Below are 14,899 nucleotides of genomic sequence, written 5' to 3' on the forward strand. Positions count from 1 at the left end.
TTTAGGTCTGTGCAATCGGAATTGTTTGATTATTCAAAGTCCAAAGACAGTCCAAAGTAGGCTGTCAGTTTATGAAAAAATCATTGCATCATTTGGAATAGACACTGCATGCCTGTTTAAGATGGCGTGTTGTTGCAAAAACCGCTAGCCTGGTTGATACCGGACCCTTCTTGCCGGAAGTTTGTCAGGGTTTTCCCAGGCTAAAAATCTGCAGAATAATTATATGCAAGCAAACCACATTCAGAGGCAGTCTTTGTATTGTTGAGGTCAGACATGATAATCATCCAAACATCTTAGCCTGCCCTAAAAAGCACTTGCTTGACTACCAATGTGTTGCTGTGTGTTTCAGTGCTGCAGTGTGCTGTTTGAGCGGGGTAGTGGCTACAGCATTTAAAGCAGGAAATAACCCAATGTGCCATGTCAAACGTACTCACTCGTGCCTGTAGCAAGACACCTGCCAAGTTTGAAATCAGTCAGACGAACAGTTTGAGAGAGATGCAACACAAACACACACACGGATAGACAAACGTTCCCGTCATAGATAGATAGATAGATAGTTCCCTAAAGGTTTAAATTTGTGTAACCTTCAGCAAACGTTCCCAGAAGTTGTTTTGTGTAGCCTTCAGCAGATCTTTGTAGAAAGTTCCCTTATTGTTAAAGGATACAAAATGTAATCTTAATATAACCAACATTCCCATTAAGTCATAATGGTTATTTTGTCGAACCATAGGGAGGGAAAGTGAAAACCAGCGTCCCAAGTGGTTGCGTTCCTATCGAAGAGCAGGTCCCATAGACCTATTTTAAAAAAAATATTGTGAAGACAAATCAGCGATGTTATCCACCAAAAATATTTTTCAGTGTCTATACAGTAATAATATTCTAACTGTGAAAATGTCAGACCCTATTTTGCCTTATTTAAGAAAATCGAAATTGCTCCTTTTGTTTTAAAAACGAACTACAAAAGAAGTCACATGACTTTACCCTTCAACGTTACTCACGGTAGCATGGTTTGTTTATTAGCCTGGTTAGCATTGACACTTAACACTTACAGCTAGCTCTTCATGTGAGTAGAAGCACAACACCAGTTATCCTGAAATAAAGGTTATCACCACGCGGTTTACATCACGTTCCGTTATCACAAAAATATGTTAAGCAAATTGCGTATTGATCAGTTAGAGATTAAGCGCCCAAACATGTGACGTCACATGCAGCTGTAGTTCCTTATCACCGTGTTAAGACAAAAACTCAAAACAAAACTGATCCTAAAAATAAGGTATGACCACTTGAAGCAATAGATGTGACACCAGTGCCTAACATATGGAAGGCATTAAATGATCCCAATGTGCACTGAGATATATTTTTTCTAAAAAAAAAAATCCCATCCACTCCGCTAAACTCTAGGAACGCAACCACTAGATGGCGATGAGATTACTTTCCCTCCCTATAAAACATTCCCTGAAGGTTCTGTTAAAGTTGCATTTTTGTATCGTATAATCAGCAGTGGAGTCTGAGGAGTAGGTCTAAATTGTAGCCTTTGGCTCCGAATCCCATTCAATCTTTAAACAACAACGAAAGCGGTAGTAGTAGCTGTATTGCTAGGCTCAGCGAAAGCTGACAATGTGGAATATTCCACTGGTTGGTGCACACGCAAGTGTTCAGATTGGTTGTCTGTCCATTTACACACATTTCCCTGGAGCAGATCTTGCACACAACTTCGGTAGCCTATGTCTCTTAACTTTCCACTTTCATTAGGCAATGTAGCCTATAATATGCTGTGTAACTGAAGGGCTATGTAATTTTATGTAGAAAATGTAAAATTGGTTTCTGTACATATGGTAATTAGTGTTGACATAAAATTGTAAAGATGTGTTTGCTAAATGTAGGCCTAACAACATTTCTGTTTACATTGTTTGATGATATGGATGTTCCATGTGAAGTTTGTCCTACTCAGGAAATGCTGTATTTTGTTGACAAGTAATGTCTGCTGCATTCAGACTTTGTAAAAAAAAAATGTATTTGACGCATTGTGATCCATTGTGATGCATTGAAGAATCAAAATCAAATCGCTGACATGATAATCGTAATCTAATCGGGAGATCAGTGACTATTCACACCTCTAATTAAAAGTGTTTTATTAGCTTATTGTGAAAGACACACAGTAAACTTAAAATGTACTAAATCTAACCCAGTATAAGAATCCAGCTCCTTATTATGACTACCATGCAGCGAAGCGGCGGTCATATACTGTAGGTTTAGTCAGAGTTTTTTTCTTCCGTTTTTTCCCCCCGCATGAGTAATTTTCATCAAGTATTCCCGGGCCACTGAAGGACTGGGGTACACGAAACTTGGTGGGCATGTAGCCCCACAAGGATAGCATGGAACCATTGTTTTTTCATTTTGATCCGTCGCGAAAGGAGAGTAGGGCCGACACAGTTTTCTGTGAATATCTCAAGAATTGTAGGGCCTAGGAGGACCACATTTTTTTGCATGTTGGTCTTAAGGGGCCATGTCAACCCTTCCCATAACCACTCATTTCATGTATAGCGCCACCTAGTTAAAAATTAAAAAGCAAAAATGAGATGTTGTAATCGCAGGTCTCTCTGACCTGACATAGTCGAAACTGCACGAAATTGGAAGTGTAGGATCATTATGACACCCTCTGAATGCATGCCCAGTTTCATGGACTTCCGTTCATGGGGGCCCATACAATAAATGAATTTATGTGTACATTTAGATGACCAATTTTTTGCATATGTTTGCCTTCAGGGGCCATGTTAACCCATTCCATATGCTCACATGTGCATAAACAGATACACACGCACATTCACAGTAACATTCACAGTATGACACATACACACACAGTAGCCATATGCATGCATGCACAGGCATGCACGCATACACACACACACACATAAACACGTACACGCACACATGCCCACAATTCAAGAATTTCACAGAATTATGAACAGGCAAGATGGGGTGGGGTTGTATAAAATGTATTTTACATGTGAAATCTATGAACTAATCATGTTTTGGTACTTGTTGTCTAGCAGATACCAGTGAGAACTGAGTGTGCATAATGCAATTCAGTGAGACGGTTAGAATCATATATGGCTTTCACCTTTTGTTTTTAGCCAGCAGCCAGACCAGCAGATACCCTGACTTTGCTGAATTACTGAAGTTAAGCAGACTTAGTTAGTACTTGGATAAGGGACCTCCTTGGAAGAGTAGGTTCCTGCTGGAAGTGGTGTTGGTGGCTGGCCAGTAGGTGGCACTCTTCCCTGTGGCCAAAAGCCACCAAACAAATGTCAATCCCAATGCCCTATTGCCAGGGGCGATTCTAGACCTAGAGCTTTGCTGGGGCACAGGCCCCCAACTCCCAATACATTAAAAAAATTTCTACTGTGCGCGCAATATGAAATAAATGGCTAGCCTGATTTGGACCATCACATATCTCCCCTAGGTCACAGACATCCTCCTCCATACTCTGAATAGTTTTACTAGCCCCAATCATGTCCTCACCCATTTCTTTCCTGTCTCTCTCCTCCTCTTCCTCCTCCTCCTCCTCCCCCTGCCTGGTACTGGACTGCCCAGCCTGTGCTCTTTCTCCCCTCTCTTCTCCCTCTCTTCGACCTTCTTCTCCTCCTCCTCCAGCACTCTCTCCCTCAATTGTTGTAGCAGCCACTATCCAGCAACATCCAAACACATAGGCATAAGTAGGCCTATACTCACTGCATGAATTTAATAGGCTTTCCTACTAACACAAGGGAAGCTTATTTTTAGTCAAAATTGAGATATACTTCCCTCCCAGGCAAGGGTCTTATAGACATCCTGGCAATACTGCAGTTTTTTGTAGCTTAAATAGCCTACTAAAGCCTTCATACTGACTTTTGGTGATAATTTGCAAATGTAGCCTATAATAATCTACACAGATGGCTACTCTGATTCTGTGTATAGTATTATAGGCTACATTTGCAATGCAGCAAACTTATTTAAGTTTGCCATTAAACCATTGATCAAATCACAGCACTGGCTATTACCAGCATAAATGTTAATGTTACCGTTAATGTGGGCAAAATTATCATACCTCCCTCATCCTCCTCACTGTTCCTCTCCCTCTGCCTCTGTTCAGGAAGAATTTTTCTGATGTCCATCTCTGAATAGTTTATCAGAAGGCTATGTTTAGTTTTACAGTAGGACAGCTTCACAAACAGTATAGGCTACTTTTACAGGACTCTCTCTACAGTATACGTATAAATCCTTATTAATTGTCCGCATGTGTGCATGCAGCCTACGCATGGTGTGTGTAAGTGAGAGAGCACAAACTGGTAAACTGTTGCTAAATTTAGGCTACAATGACGCTAAGCATTGAAAAACAGATGCTAGTTATGTGGGTAACACTCTCTAACAGCGATCAACTTGTCATTTTTTCTGTCAAACAAGTTGTGAATTTGTTGTAACATTAAACAGGGGACGACTTACTCTGTGCTCAAAGTGATGTAACGAGCTCCAGCCGGATTCCAAAGTGTATGTGTGTGCAGTACAACGAAACACTCGGAAGAATCATGTGAACGATTTTCATTGGTTGTTGCGTTCAATCTTACCCAGCTACAGAGGTGCTATTTCCTGATTGGCTATTATGGCCCCTTTCTTTATTCCTTTTTTTTATTGGCTGGTAAGTGACAGGCTCGAGCCATGATTAAAGCAGGCACGGAGATGCGCTCATGAATGCCGTTTCCAGCTAGAGCCGCGCTAGAATTTTACTGGGGCACTTTTACCAAGGCACGTAGCCTACGTGGCCCAGTGAATAAGGTCTAGTGACGCCCCTGCCTATTACAGTGACAGGGACACTGTAGGCTACTGCAGGAGATGTTTTCCTTTGCATGAATATTAAATTGAGGTCCTGACTCCCCATGGTTGTTAAAGATACCATGCCACTTATCGCAAAGAGTTGGTGGTTCCCTGATTTGCTGGCTAAATTCCCAACCTGGTTCATTCAATTTGGCCTTGTAATCATTCTCCCAGTGTGTGATTGGTTCATTCACTCCTTCACTCTCCACCTGAAACTAGTGTTCATTCTGGCACATAATGGCTGTTGTGCAGCACTCAGATGGGTGCTACACATTGGTGGTGCTTAGTGAGATTCCGCCTCTGCTGTGAAGCACTTTGAGTGTCAAGAAAAGTGCTATAACTGTAATATGTTGTTGTTACATTAACCCTTCTCACCCCTCCCTACCCCTATATATATATATATATATATATATATATATAACACTTGATGTTTGTTAACATTGTTAAATGATGGTGATTCACTGGTCCAGGTTATTGGTAAAGTAGTTGAACAGCACACTACACATGCACACACACGACACATACAAACACACCTACATACACAAACACACACACACACACACAAAAAACTAACTTACATGCAGGCACACACACTCAATAAACACACACAGAAGCACACATATACACAAAAACAACCACACACTCTGCACACACTTAATTACAAACACACAAAAAAGGAACAAAGTAGGAAATGTACACATTTTGACAAACGTGACATTTTTGTGGAAAAAATGTGCTGGACTGGGCGGCGGTCATATTTTGTACCGCTCTGCGGTACATCTAGTTTATTGAATTACTGAACTGTCAATGATGTGTGCAGAATTTGCGAGAGGAAAGCAAATACGAATATAAACAGATATTAGGATGCAATTACATAATAATCAGATAATTGCAGGCTAGATAATAATGGCCTACTCTCTCCCACTGAAAACAGTAATGTCATCCACGACAGTGAATGCTCCGTACCTTACATACTGTAAGCCTGGTTATCCTGGTTGAATTTGGTCTTGACTTGGTTTCACTAAAGAGGTGGCATATAAGTTACCATGAGGATTTATTCTGTACAGCTAGTCTGGTCTTAATTCTAATGTTAATTATGTTGTCTTATTCATAGATGCCAACTATGTCACTTTATGGAGACTACCGCCATACTTCACCCAGTCTCATATATTTTGGCAGTGAACACAATGTATTTGAATAAGAGATAGAGACTTAAGAAAAACACAATTATTGGTTGTGATAGCTACTTATTTATTACCCGCAACTTAATTTTGTCCCTTAATGTTTGCCTCTTCTCTGCCACTTAATTAACCCACAAATTGCTAGAACATGTTATACAAACACAAAACTTTGTTCGAACCCCGACCAGTAGGAACGACTGAAGTGCCCTTGAGCAAGGCACCTAACCCCTCAGGCAGCTCACTGCGTCGGAATTAGTGTGTGCTTCACCTCGCTGTGTGTTCACTGTGTGCTGAGTGTGTTTCATTAATTCACGGATTGGGATAAATGCAGAGACCAAATTTCCCTCACGGGATTAAAAAGAGTATATATACTATACTACACTATATTTTTTTTCCTCTACATGATCTAAAAAATAAATTGCCTTATGTTTCACAAAGCCAGAATGTTAATCTGTTACAGTTTTTGGTCTATCTACTAGTTTATTGACGCAAATAAATCCCTTCAAACTTGTTTGAAACCGAAAGTTGACAGACGTGGGAACTTTTTACCTTGGCAGCTTGGACCAATGATCGCAAAATTTCAACTGAAAATGCTTCCACGTAGGGTACTCTTGTGTTTCCTCGTGTATCAGGCCTTCCACCTCCCTCCTCTCTCCTCGGTCTTGCCTCCTCTAGTTGCAATTAGATGAATGAGATGTCCTTGATGACGTCGGGCTTCGAACGATTTCCAGGGCATGAGCTGGAGGACCAAGAAGAAAGGCCTTATGCAAATAGAGGTTTGAGAGGGCAAGCACTGACTTACAGGCGGGGCTTCAGTGATGTCACTACCTGTGGCTAATTGGGTTAATTGGGACACCTGTCCTGGGTCCCCTGGGACTCCAAATCAGTTTGCAGGCCTTTGTAAAAGACTGGTGGCCTGGTTTTCCCTTTGTTGAGTTTGCCCATAGCAAACTAGAACCTTTTCGGTTACTTTGGATTATCACCCCACCACAACAAAACTGAACACAAGAAAACGATGCTTAGGTTATCCAGGAGCTATACCGGGTCAGTGAGAGCCACAGGTAAGTGACCTCTCACTGAAGCTCTGCCAAGCTGACACGCAACCACACACCTAAGTCTTACTTCCACGTCTGTACAGCACAGTAGGACCAGTGTGTAGGTTAGCATTTGGGGTTTTGCATCAGGTTACGTTGTGGTCTGGGCTTCAGCTAATAAATATACCCTAGACAGTGAAGCGTAGCTTAGTTTGGATGCTGCGCCTAGGCGACCTCCTAACACACCCCATCATTGTCAAAAAATGTCAAACATCATCCACGCTGTCGGGGTGGACATTTACCTGACAGGGTGGACATTTTGTGCACACACATTGGTCCTAAATACATTGGTCCACCCTGATATATTCAAGATATTATTTTTCAGTAATTCAATCACACTATAAAATATCTACATGTAGGGCTGTTGGTAGCGTAGTGATAAAAGAGCTGGGCTACTGTAGCATGCAGTAGCCAGAAACTGTCATCGCTGTGCCCTTGAGCAAGGTAATTTCAATTCAATTTCAATTTATTGTGCTTATATAGCACCAACACATTACACATGTATCATGGCGCTTTACAGAATGTAGGCAATCAGAGAAAAAGAAAAGAGGGAGAAAAGAAAAGGAAGAAAGAAAGAAGGAAGGAAGGATCCACGACTCAAGGGCCTGACCCATCTGCCTAGGGTCAATATGGATAGTAAGGTCTATAACAATGACAAATGCATATGACAGTCAGGTGTGGAGGGAAGGACATGGTGTTTAAAGCACCTGAGGTGAAGGTTACAGAAGGTGGGATGATTACGTGTCCGGTATGATAAAGCATAATCATGATTTAGTGAGAGAAAGTGCAATAGTCCGGCGTCGGAATTGTCCAGGAAAGAAAGTTGTGATGGGGCAAGTGGTGGGTCAGCAGACAGGCCAGAATCCGGGCAGAGTTGTCATAGGCAGGTGATGGGGCTGTACGGGCCAGAAATCTAGGTAGGGGGACAGTAATACAGCAGTCAAGGATGGGACTTCAGGTGGGATGGGTAAGAGGAGGGCCAGGCACACGGATGGTTGATGACTGGTGATGATATACCTCACAAGTGAGGTACAGTAAGGGAGAAGAAGGAGAAATGTAGAATGGGTTAGTATTACTTGAAATCAATGTGGTTAATGTCAAGAAGTGATCAGTAGTGCTATATATTGTTACAGTAAATCATAGTGAGAATGGGCAAGAGAGGGAGAGTTGAGAGAAAGAGGGTAGGAGAGAGAGGAGAGGGGAGGGGGTTGTACAGCATGGCACATGAGAAGTCCATGACAGCACTATGTTATAGCAGCATAACTAAGGCATGGTGAGGGGTAGTCAACACCAGCGCAGGTATGGCAAAGTCCTTTTAGGCAAGTCCCTCCACTCGGCGGCCATATACCAACGTTTTATGGGCACTCATCGGGCACAGTCTTTGGGTCGAACTGCGTGTGCGCAAGGCTTCACGACACCAATCTTGCTCCAGCGGCGAGATCACAACAGATGATTGGCACGATGTCTTCACAACACATCATATGATTGGCTCAATGTATTCACATCACACCACATGATTGGCTCAATGTATTCACATGTCGACGTTTTGCCGAGGAAGGGGTGGGATATGTGTAGACAACGGCCATATTGGCGTGACAAACTAGCCCCATGCATTTCTATGGAGTATTTTTTGAGTGCTGTGTCTCCACATTAGAAAGTCTCTGGGTATGGTCAGTGACCACCATCTCACGCGCGACTGGGGTGCCAGTCACACGAGGACTCAGCAGGGTGGTCCATTCCAAAATCCCCGAGATGGGTGAAGTTCCACACCACACCATACCTAACTATGGGAGGCAGTAAAGAGGTATGTTTTAAGTCTAGACTTAAACATAGGGAGGGTGTCTGCTAATCGAATTGAGGAGGGTAGATTATTCCAGAGGAGGGGTGCGCGATAGCTAAAAGCTCTGCCACCTACTGTCATTTTTGAGATTCTTGGAATTACAAGAAGGCCAGTATTCTGTGATCGTAACGGTCTGGGTGGGTTATATAAGACTAGGAGATCTTTAATATATTCTGGTGCCTGGCAATTAATGGCTTTGTACGTTAGAAGTAATACGACTCAATGCGACTTTTAACAGGCAGCCAATGTAGAGATGCCAGGATAGGGGAAATATGTTCATATTTTTTAGTTCTAGTGAGTGTGCGAGCAGCTGCATTTTGTATAAGCTGTAAGCTCTTTAGACAGGTGTTATTGCAGCCAGCATACAAAGCGTTGCAATAATTTACCCTGAGTTTCTCCGGAGGGACTATCCCTTGTAATAATAGATATATGTAACAGGTATGGCGTCATGGGTGGGCCCAACGGGCCTGAGTCCATCCACTTTTCCACAGGCCCAGCCTAAATTTTTCTTTACAAAAAGTTGGACTTTGGAATATTTCACGATTGTATTGAAATAAACTAATAACCACATCATAGACATTTCCTAGAACTGAATCTCTAGACTAAAATACAACATTATAGTGTATATTAAGCAATAAGCCCAGAGAGGCCGTAGGTTACACTGATTCTACAACAGCAAAGGGGCGTTGTTAGGCACGATGCGCTAGCGGAGTACCTAAAACCCCCCTTAGCTGTTGTAGAATCAGTGTAACCTACGGACCCGAGTGCCTTATTGCTTTTCTAAAACTGTTATTATAAATACCTGGCAAAGTTTCATAAAGTAAAGGCACAGTAACTAGAAATATAACGAGTTATTCCTAGATAATCATTCTTCCGCCAAGAAATATATTTCCTCTATCTGAATGGTTGCCAAGCAACATCGAGATGCGGCTACTTTAACTTTTGTATCAAGTTATGGTAGCGCAGTAATATAGAATGAAATGCGGTCAAGGTGTATGTTTATGCTGCATTTTACAACGGCATCGAACGTGATTCAGCCAATCACAGTCAAGGACCGGAACTATCAGTTTTAGAAAAACTACTTAGAATAGGTATGGTGTACCTACGCACCTGAGTGCCCTGACTAAATTTTATAGTCTAAGAGAATTTGTCAGCTGCTACACTACGGTATTTGTTTTGTTGCCTTGTGAAGTAAAATGAGCCATGTTTCTAAATTTGTGTAGCCTGTTGTCTATTAAATGAAAAAAATCTGTGTGTATGGCACTGTAAACTATAATTAAAACACAAGTCATGATGTATTCAGCCTTTTGTGATAGGGTGAAAAGCATGACTTTGCAGAACAAAGACAATATATTTAGCTTTTATTAAACATTATCAATATTGAGCTTGAACCTAAACATAGGCTATAGCTAATAACAACAATGAAAAACTGCACTGTTTGTATTGTGCGTCTTTCAGAACCACTGGGACGTGGAGAGCGTCACAGATAAGCATTGAAAACGTAATGGAAAAATATTTAATAGTATAAGCAACCAAATTTGCTTTAAACCGCCAATAGCATGTTATCAATCAGTGTTGTTTAAGTAAGGCAAGCAGCAAGCTACTAATTTATGAAGGCTAAATATAAGGCCCATCCAAAATTGATTTGGCCCATCCAAAACTGAAATCCTGGCGCTGTGCCTGTAAGTCACTTTGGATAAAAACGTCAGCGAAATAACTAAATAATAATACCAAAAATATATATACAATCTACGGCAATTTATCCATAAGTAGGGGATAATAATATACAAATAAAAAAGTATGTCCAAATATCAACGTTTTCTCCCTATTCAAAAAACGTGTGTGGCTGAACTGTATGAGTCACTTAAAAAACAGACGTTTATGTAAAATGTTTTACTTACAATTTAAAGCAAATGTATAACCCTCTTTTAGATAGGGACTTTTCATATTTTTCAAAAAAATTCCATGACAACATATTTATGGTAATGCATAGGTCCATGACAGGGTGGACATAATTATGTGTTATCCTCTGAATATTGTCCCATAACTAAATACTGTAGGTGTGGGAGCTCAGCTAATATATATTTCTACAATGTGAGTGTCTCTTATTTATGATGATACATAAAACGAATAATCATAGATAATCACCCATATTATTGACCATTATGAATAATAATAATAATAATAATATTTATTTGTATAGCACCTTTCATACACAGAATGCAGTTCAATGTGCTTTACATTTGGAACATTTAACACAATAATAGAGAAGAAAATAGTAATAATAATACATTTTGAGGCTAATGCACCAAGTTGTATATAGGAGTAGTATATAGGCTTTGCTAACAAATGTCTACATAACCCTACAAACCGGAAACCCTTGTTGCGGGCCCCCACAATATACCAACAATTTCCTACAAGTTCTTCAGGCAGTCCTCTTCGTTGCCATGGCCGTTTATGATCCAATCAGCAACATATTAACATACCAAGCAATATCAGAAATACTTAACAATACAGCACTCTGTAATTTCCCAGAACACAGCCACCTTAGTCATTAGTAATTGTTGTGATTATATGAATTAATATACAGACGTTTAAGGAACACAACAACCTGAGATCTGGCAGCCTTAACCCTTAACCCCCTACAAGCCATATGGCAACAGTGGCAAGGAATGAAGACAACACAAAGTAAACAACATTTTACCATCACCTGTAAACACACAATATTAAGTTCTACAAAATTGTAGAACATATTGTAATGATCTGAGCCTAGCTGTTCATGACTGCTCCCATGATGCTGTGCAGTGTGTGTATGTGTGTAATGTTCATGTTCTAAACCAGGTGGGTTGACAACGTTGTATGTCCTGTCTGTTGTGTTTATGTTTATAGTTGATTACAGTGTTCATAACCGGGTCTAACTAGTGTGTGTTGTAGATACAGCCTCACATAGATGTTTAGTGCTGGAGCATAAGGGCCAGGTCTGGCCCGGAATTATGTGTTCGTGTGTTTTGGTGCATAACCAATAAAAAACATTCTGAGACAACCTTGCAGATTGTTACATTGGTGTCAGAAGTGGGATGTCGACCCCTACTGGACGGGAGGAGAAAGCTGCAACCGATATTCCGGCGATGATGAGTTTCCTGCCAAGGCGACTCTTCGACAGCGCGCTCGCCCATGGCCACCTGCTGGGCCCAGCAGACGGAGCCAGCCTGCAGCGTGACCGTAACGAAGAAGCCCGCCCCAGGCCACAGGAGGAGACGAACCGGGCTGATGGCAGCATCCCGCCACTGGAACCCGCTCCACACGGGAGCGAGGGAAATCGGCCGGTCCCCGGCGCGACGGCGGCGGAAGGGCGCTCCAACGCCATGTTGCCCCGCTACAGTGGCGAGAGGCCGCTGGCGACATACCTGGTGCAGGTCCGTCTGGCAGCTGAGCTGAATGGCTGGTCGGCGGGGAGAACGGGCGTACAGGTGGCGTTGGCCCTGGAGGGGGAAGCGCTACAAGTATTAGAAGACCTGCCACCGGCAGAGCAAGCAAGCTGGACCGCAATCGAAGCCGCTCTGCAACGACGATTCGGCCCCAGTCAAACTAGAGGGAGGTGGCACGGCGGGAGGGATGCCCCAGAGGCCCCAGTGCTCGTCTGCCGTTTATCCTGGACATCGACGCCAGCGACGTGGGCGTCGGCGCCGTCCTCTCAGGAGCAGGGCGAGCAAGTGGTCACATACTTCAGCCGCTTACTGGACCGAGCGGAGAAGAATTACTGCGTGACCCGCAGAGAACTGTTGGCTGTGGTGGTGGCAGTGCGCCATTTCCGAACCTACCTCTACGGCAAACGGTTCCTGCTGAGAACAGACCACACGTCTCTCACCTGGCTGCTGAACTCGCTAGTTGGAGGCGCTCCAGGACTACGACATGGAGATTCGACACCGGGCGGGTCGCCTTCACGGCAACGCGGACACCCTGTCCAGGCGTCCGTGTGCAGCAGACCAGTGCCAGTACCAGTGCCACCGGAGGGAGGAGAGGAGCCTGGCCGCGGCTCAACCGGAGCCCGCTCGTCGGCTACAGGCTGGATCACCACTGGCAGAGAGAGAGAGTCGCTGTTTTCAACGCTCGCCAGCGCCGCGCCAACGAGAGGGTCAACGCTCGCCAACAGCACGCCAGTGAGGGAGCCAACACTCGTCAGCAGCACGCCAGCGAGACTCAACGCTACGCCAGCGCCAGGCCCAAGGCCATCAAGAGTCACCGCTCGCCAGCTTCACGCCAGCGAGAGGGTCAACGCTCGCCAGCAGCACCCCGAGGTCGTCTCGCCGCCTTCCGCTACCAGCTACAGTGATCGAGAGACCGGAGACAACGCACCGCAGCCCCACGCCACAACACAGCACTGCAGAGCGGCAGCTGGGGCCACGGACGCGCAGTCGCCGGTGAACGTGATGTCAAGGGAGGAGATCCGGAAGGCGCAATCGGAGGACGCCACGCTCGGCCGAGTGTGGTCATGGATCGAAGCCGGTCAGCGACTGCCATGGACTGACGTATCAGCACTCGATTCAGAGACCAAAGCGATTTATTCACAGTGGCCGGGATTAGTAGCACGTCAAGGACTGTTGTATAGACACTGGCGAGCTCCCGATAGACAATCTGACATTTTCCAGTTGCTGGTTCCTGCTGGATTACGAGCCTGTGTACTGGAACATGTGGGGCAGTAATGCTCATTACGCATTCGCGAAGACTCTTCGTCGGCTGAGAAGCCACTTCTATTGGCCGGGATGCAGGCTGGACGTTGAACTGCATGTTCACTGTTGTGACGCCTGCACAGCGAAGAAGGGCCCCACGCGATGCTCGCACGCTCCGCTGCAGCAATACGCAGTCGGGGCTCCCATGGAGCGGGTAGCTGTCGATGTCATGGGCCCACTGCCAGTCACAGAGCGGGGAAATCGCTACGTGCTCGTGGCCATGGACTATTTCACTAAGTGGCCGGAGGCGTATGCAGTGCCAGATCAGAGCGCCCACACGACAGCGGACAGACTGGTCACTGATGTTCTGCCGGTTCGGGGCACCGGAAGAGCTCCACAGCGACCAAGGGCGGAATTTCGAGGCGGAGGTGTTTGCTGAGGTTTGCCAGCGGATGGGCATCCGGAAAACGAGAACGACACCTCTGCATCCACAAAGCGATGGGCTGGTCGAACGGTTTAACCGGACGCTAGCAGTGCAGCTGGCCATATTGGCCAACCGCCGACAAAAGGACTGGGACTTACACTTGCCCCTGGTGCTCTGGGCATATTGCACAGCGGTGCAAGAGTCAACGAAATGCATACCGGCAGCTCTGATGTTCGGGCGAGAGCTACGCACGCCGGTGGACTTGGTGTTCGGTTCGCCTCTGGAAGCGGAGATTGGAGGTAAGCCAGGGCTGGAATACTACAAGCAGCTACGCGAGAGATTGAAAGGAGTACACGAGTTGGCCCGGCAGGCTATGAGTGAAGCTGGAATACGTCAAAAGCGAGCTTACGATACGTGCTGTCGTGGCCAGGAGTTCCAGACCGGCGATAAAGTTTGGGTGTACTGCCCGGAGAGAAAGAAAGGCATTTCCCCGAAACTCACTAGCCAGTGGTCTATCGTGTGAGACTGATTAAGCGTCGGAGAGTTGTGGCTCTCCACCGTGATCGACTGGCCCCGTATCGACCCCTGGCCTCAGCTGAGGGTCGTGGAGACTTTGACACTGACCCTGTGGAACTTGGTGACAATGGAGCTGTGGCTCTAACACCGGTCACCGTGCAGCCTTCACCGGAAGTCACCGCCGCGACAGCGGGGCGCCCACAACGCCAGTGTCGCGTCCTAGCCAGGCTCATGGACTGACGTAGGGTAAGACTTGAGTCAAGGGGACATGGACTAAGTCTCGGGGGGCTGTGTAATGATCTGAGCCTAGCTGTTCATGACTG

The 14,899-nt window shown here is 44.7% G+C and overlaps 1 protein-coding gene across 2 annotated transcripts in view; it reads left to right on the forward strand.

Annotated features, from left to right (window-relative positions):
• Positions 1–6,953: 6,953 nt before the first annotated feature.
• LOC125296715 overlaps positions 6,954–14,899 on the forward strand; it is a 92,221-nt gene continuing 84,275 nt past the window's right edge. For both annotated transcript variants that reach the window (XM_048246783.1, XM_048246784.1), the window contains exon 1: positions 6,954–7,093. The gene's annotated coding sequence lies outside the window, so the exon portion shown is untranslated. The remainder of the gene's footprint in view (positions 7,094–14,899) is intronic.

This window comes from Alosa alosa, chromosome 6 (genome assembly GCF_017589495.1).
Source record: "Alosa alosa isolate M-15738 ecotype Scorff River chromosome 6, AALO_Geno_1.1, whole genome shotgun sequence".
NCBI classification, from domain to species: Eukaryota; Metazoa; Chordata; class Actinopteri; order Clupeiformes; family Clupeidae; genus Alosa; species Alosa alosa.